Raw genomic sequence first — 6,735 nt, 5'->3', positions numbered from 1 at the left:
GCTTTCACAGAACTGTAATTCTGGTATATAGCAAGTCAAAGAATTGATAGTGGGCTAATTGGTGAATGTAGCCAGTGCTGTATCAAAAAAATGTTGGTAGTCAGGTTGATCCCCCTACTGGTTGTTTCCAACAGGTCCCAGCATAATGATGGGTGGTTTCTCAGACCAACACCTTCTCTCCAGTTTGGCTCATAGAAATCCAAACTCTCAAGGTCTGAAGATGACTCTGATGACATCAGTAAATACTGAGTGGGTGCTGGCCAGCTGGAGGAAGAAAGAGGCAAGTTAAGTAAGACACATCAGTTCATCCTTGAGAAAACCATCGTGATTTTTTCTCTAGACCTCAGCATTCTCTATCCACTTCAAAGCAAACTAATATTGGTCATTCCCCAAAGTGAAACTCTTGTTTTTACTCAAACTTCATTTCAAACGTGGGGAAAAAATTGAAGTAATTTTCAGGTTTGCAGTCCAAATGGAGAAAGGTGGGGCTAAAAGCCTGGCTTTCTGAGATTCAAGTGGATGACAGTTGATGACTCTTGTGTTCATAGAAGCAGAATAAACTAACTCCCCTGCTTTGCTCCTCAGTTTACTCTATCATGTGTATAAAATGTAAGATCTCCACGTATCTAGAGAACTTGCATGATAAGTGTGTTAAGTCCAATGAATGCATTGCTGAGCTCCTACGGGTAAAGCATTGTGCTCATTTCACTGGGGAATACTAGGAAGGGTATCTACTCCTTACTAAAAGGAACTTAAAATATCTGCTCCAAATTCAGCCATGGTTCTCAGTAGGTGAGAACATTGATAGCACACACCAGTAGCCCAACCTGCTGAAGGGAAGATTGCCATGAAGAGCAGAGTCAGCACTGGACTTTATCTGCTGAGGACATAGTAAGAAGGGTCTGGGAAATCTCCTCCAATGAGTGTCCCACAGTTGAGGGTTCACAAATACTAGGCATGGCTCCCCTCCATGTTTCCATTCACAGATCATATTTAGATGGTAGCAAAATCAAGAGAAGCCTCACAGAGAAAGAGTGGATAAGCCTAACAACCATGAGTTTGTGCAGTGATTCTCCAACAAGGTTAAGATCCTGCCCAGAAAGTGAAGCCAGATGAATTCAATGCATTAGGGGGGTTAACTGTCCTGTTGTGAGAGAATATTTATTGCACTTAGAACTCCTAACGACTTCAGGAGAAAATATGTTTCCAAGTGATTCAAGTGGTGGCCCTATACCAAATGGCAAAGACTTCCCCCGACCTCACAGAAACCTGAGGTGCCTCCTGCTCTTAATAAGCTAGAAGAATGACTGTGACTCTAGGACCAAGAAAGGAAAGGCAACCCAGGTTAGGAGACAGAGGAGGAGGGAGAGTTTGTACAATGGCCAGGTGGTAGTAGAGAAAGAACTTGGAACTTCTGAAAGAGCACCTGAGCTGGCTCAAATTAGCATTATTTCTTAGAAAAGGAGTACAGCAAAACTTTGGACTCAGTGGACACTAAATATGTAGTCTATGATCTGCAGCCATTCTCTACCAAATTTATCCTGTATTTGCCTGGGCCTATAGGAACTTTTGTAATGGAAGTGAGAAATTCCTTCAGAGTCTTGTACATCAACAGATGTCTTAGAGAAAAGAGGCCACAGTAAAAATGGAGTATAACAAAATAACATTAATAAAATGCAGAAAACAATTTCAAACACTCATGGTTTACTTTTTACTGTTTTAGAGTGCTCTTTGTTTTGTATTTTTAATGGATTTTGAAATAATGGCTGGATATTCAGAGAAGAACATTATGACTGTTTTAGATTGGCAGTTTTGCATTTATCGTTTGAGGAAAAACCTTAAGATCCACTTTAATATTAAGGAAATAATGAGGTAATCACTTTTACTTTGAGGATTCTCAACATACATGCTTAGGAGAAATGTGAAATATGGTAAGTTTGGAGGAGGGAGCAAAGAGAAGTTGGTAATATTGACATGAGAGTACACAACTACTGAAACTGCCTGATGAGTGGTGGTCTACATCATCGGTGGTGACCTTCTGAAGAAACCAATTGTTCAGCCAGCATGAGGCTATTATAAGGTAGGAACTCCCCACATTCCATGACTCTCCAACCTTCTGATTCTGTTAGACTGTTACCTAGCGCACTCAGCCCTACCTCCTCACTTCTGTCTTGAGTCCATGCTATAGACTCTTTCTGATGGGAATGTGGCCTTTGTAAGTTACTAGCACATGGATCTCTTTCTTGGGGTGTTCATGGGGGACAAGTCTAACTCAAACCTGGATTGTTATCTTGGACATGCAAATAAAAAGTGTCAATTTTTTTATTAGATTTTTTTTTTTTTAGTTATACACGAGAGTAGAGCCCATTTTGATATCATACACAACCATGGAATATATCTTATTCTAATTAGGACCATACATTGAGGATGTACACAATGGTGAGATTCTCTGTGTTGTATTCTATATGTACATAGGAAAACAACACTAAAATCTTATCTCACTTCAGAATGGCAATAATCAAGAATACACACAACAGTAAGGCTCATTCCTTTTCTTACCATTCATTTTCTTTCCTTATCGCTCCTCTTTTTGCTTCATTCCCCTTTTTCTAATACTTGGAACTTGTATTCTTCCCCCTCTCCCTCCTTAGTGTAGGTTAGCTTCCAAATATCAGAGAAAACATTTAATCTTTGTTTTTGGGGGGATTGACTTATTTCACTTAGCATGGTAGTTTCCAGATCCATCCATTTACTGGCAAATATCATAAAGACATTCTTCTTTATGGCTGAGTATTATACCAAAACCTAGGTTGACTCCATAGCTTAGCTATTGTGAATTGTGCTGCTGAAAATATTGATGTGACTGCATCACTGTAGTGTGCTGAGGACAGCCTCTTCAACAAACGGTGCTAGAAAAACTGGAAATCCTTATGTAGTCAAATGAAATTTAACCCTTAAAACTGAACTCAAAGCATATCAAAGACCTTGGAAGTAGACCAGAAACCCTGCTTCTACTAGAAGAAAATGTAGGCCCAACACTATAACATCTAGGCTCAGGAACTAAATCCCTTAAGTACACTCCTAAAGTGCAAGAAATAAAATCAAACATCCACACATGGGATGGCATTAACCTCAGAAGTGTTAAAATTGGTGAGCAATCATCCTGGATAAAAAGCTGTATTGCAAGACCAGAAGATGGTGAGATGGTGGAAAGCTGCATTCCATTTCAGCCTTGACTCATGAGCACAGCAGCAGGAGTACAGCTACTCAGGTTGATGAAAGAGGAATTTCACAGAATATAATATTAGACATTTAATTGGATTAGGGAATCAGAAATTTGAGTACAAAAACAAAGAAAAAGAATACATAGAAGCCAGCCCACCTGCTACATGGGTACCAAAAGCAGAAAAAATTCCCCACAAAGGAAGGGAGGACACAGAGAAACACAGATTTAGTACAGAAAAACCTGAGATCAGAAAAGCTGCCTGAACTTGGTTGATCCAAAGGCTGCACTGTTTAAAACCTCTAGCAATTAGAGAAATATAAATCAATACTATACTGAGAATTCATCTCACCCCCACTCAGAATGGCAAATATTAAAAATAAAAGCAACAATAAATGATGGCAAGAATGTAAGGAAAGAGGTTCACTTAATACATTTCTAGTGGGACAGCAAATTGGTGCAACCACTCTGGAAAGCAGTATGGTGATTCCTCAGAAAACTTGGAATGGAAACACCATTTGACCCCATTATCCCACTCCTCACTTTAAACACAAAGGGCTTAAAATCAGCATACTACAGTGACACAGTCAGCCACTTCAGTATTTAATAGCAGCTCAATTCACAATAGTCAAGCTATGGAACCAACCTAGGTGCCCTACAAGATAAATGGATGAAGAATGTGGTATACATACACAGTGGAATACTACTCAGCCATAAAGAATGAAATTATATCATTTTCCAGTAAATGGATGGAACTGGAGGCTTTTATGCTATGTGAAATAAGCCAGTCTCAAAACCAAAAGGCAGAATGTGCATGCTAACTCACAAGAAGGGAGTGGAAAATTAGAGGTTCATTGGAATAGACAAAGGGGAATAAAGAGAAGGGAGGGGGGACTGGTAATAGGAAAGACAGGAGAATGAATAGGACACATCTTTCCTATCTTCATCCATAAATACATGACAATGTAGCTCCCCATCATGTAAAACCATAATAATGGGGGATCCTATTTTCAACAAGTTATACTTATTCTATATATGTATAATATGTCAAAATAAACTCTATTATCATGTAAAAATAAAAATGTTTTTTAAAAAATATTCAATAAAAATACTGTATTCCTAGGGCTGGGGTTGTAGCTCAGTGGCGGAGTGCTTTCCTAGTATGTGTGAGGCACTGGGTTCAATCCTCATTGCCACATAAAAATAAAAATAAATTAAATAAAGGCATTAAAAAATAGCTATACTCACATACACAAACTGTATTCCTAAATTTAAAAGAATTACACTTGTAATTCCCATGACTTCAAGTTGAGGTATTACTATATTAGCTCACATAGTTGACTTCCACTATCCAATTCCTGAACTAGTTTTTTGTTTCATTTTATTTTTATTGTTGGTACCATTGCTGAACACAAATACTAGACAATAAATAGTGCTGCAGAACTGTAGTAACAAAAACAGCATGATACTGTCACCAAAATAGACCCAAAGTCAATAGGACAGAATAAAAGACAGAGACAAAGCCACATACTTAGATTCTTCTGATACTTAACAAAGGTGCCTAAAATATATTTTGGAATAAAGAGCCTTTTAAATAAATGGTGCTGGGACAACTGGATAACTATATGTAGAAACTAAAACCCTATTTTTCACCCTGCACAAAACTCAAATCAAAATGGATCAAAGACTTAGGAATTAGACCAGAAACCTTATAGCTGCTAGAAGAGAACATAGGGCCAACACTCCATCATATAATTGCTGGCACCTACTTCCTTAATAGGACACTCAAAGTGCATGAACTGGGCTGGGGATGTGGCTCAATCGGTAGCACGCTCGCCTGGCATGCGTGCGGCCCGGGTTCGATCCTCAGCACCACATACAAAGATATTATGTCCGCCGAGAACTAAAAAATAAATATTAATTTAAAAAAAATCAAAGTGCATGAACTAAAACTAGGAATAAATAAATGAGATGCCATCAGACTCCAAAACATCTTCCCAGTGAAGGAAAGAAATAAGAGTGTGAAGAGAGAGCCTACAGAATGGGAAAGAATCTTGGCCAGCTTCTCATCTGATAAGGGATCAATATTAATACCCAGAATATATACATAACTCAAAACACTTCATACAAAAATATCCCAAAGAACCCAATCAATAAATGAGCAATAGAACTAAACAGAAACTTCTTAACAAAAGAAACACAAATGGCCAGATATATGAGAAAAGGTTCAACCTCACTAGCCATCAGGGAAATGCAAAATGAAAACAACACTAAAATTTCATCTCACTCCAGAATGGCAATGATCAAGAATACACACAACAAAAAATGCAGGCAAGGTTGTGGGAGAAAAGGTACACTTGTACATTGTTAGTGGGACTGCAGACTAGTACAACTCCAGAAAGCAGTATCAAGATTCATCAAAAAACTAGAGATGTAAGCATCCTGTGAGCATCTGCCCATTCCTAGGTATTTTGCCAAAACTTCTAAAATCAGCATACTACAGTGACAGCTACCTCAATGTTTATAGCAGCACATTTCACAATGGCTAAATTATGGAATCAACCCTAGATCCCCCTCAATAGATAAATAAATTTAAAAATTCTGACATATATATCATATATATGACATGCGTGTGTTTATTTACACACACACACACACACACTGGGGTTCTACAAAGCCATAAAAGAGATTGAAATCATGGTGTTTGCAGGTAAATGGATAGAAATGAGAATATCACGCTATGTGAAATAAGCCAAACACAAAACGCAAAGCTTGAATGTTTATTCTCATGCAGAAACTAGAGTAAAACAAAGGAAATGGGGAGGGCAGTGAATGTGTTCCTAGTCCCTTCATGGTCGATGGTCACTCAACTACCTTGTTGCGGGGGGGGGGGCGGGGGGGTAGAGACACAGAATCAACACACAGACTCTGGGAGCTGGTGAGAGAACTGGCTGGAGACCCACCTCAGGTCATTGTCCAGGAGCTCAGTTTATTTTTGGAATGTACACAACTGTTGTAGGGTTTGAGTGGGGCGTGCCTATCAATCATACATAAGCAAGACAACATCCATAAGCCAATCATCTTCTGCCTTACGTAACCACACTGTGAGGAAACTCTAAATATTGCTTTCATGGCAGAAAGCAATCTAGAAGGGTCTTTAGCCCTTACTGAGTCAGGGGTTTCATGCTCTTAAGCCCCTGACTCTCAGTTTCCTGGCGGGGCAGTTTGGCAATGCTAACCACAAATGCTGAGGATGTGGTTTAACCCCATCCTGCAGGCGCTTCTGTCAGGCCTGAAGGAAGGTGGATATTTCAGGCACTTCCGAGCTGCTAGTAGCTGCTAGCTAAGGCTGAAAGTTATTCCAACAGGGCATGATAGAATATCATCCAGATAAAGGAAAGAGCAGTATTAGAGAAGACAGAGACAGAGGGCAGGAATGGGTAAGGGGAGGCAATGCAGAGTGATTTTTTTTTCATTCTAAATGGACACAATATCTTTATTTATTTTTACCT

Source organism: Callospermophilus lateralis, chromosome 7 (assembly GCF_048772815.1).
Source record: "Callospermophilus lateralis isolate mCalLat2 chromosome 7, mCalLat2.hap1, whole genome shotgun sequence".
In the NCBI taxonomy this organism is placed as follows: domain Eukaryota; kingdom Metazoa; phylum Chordata; class Mammalia; order Rodentia; family Sciuridae; genus Callospermophilus; species Callospermophilus lateralis.
The sequence above is the reverse complement of the archived record's forward strand: the minus strand, read 5'-3'. Positions refer to the sequence as shown.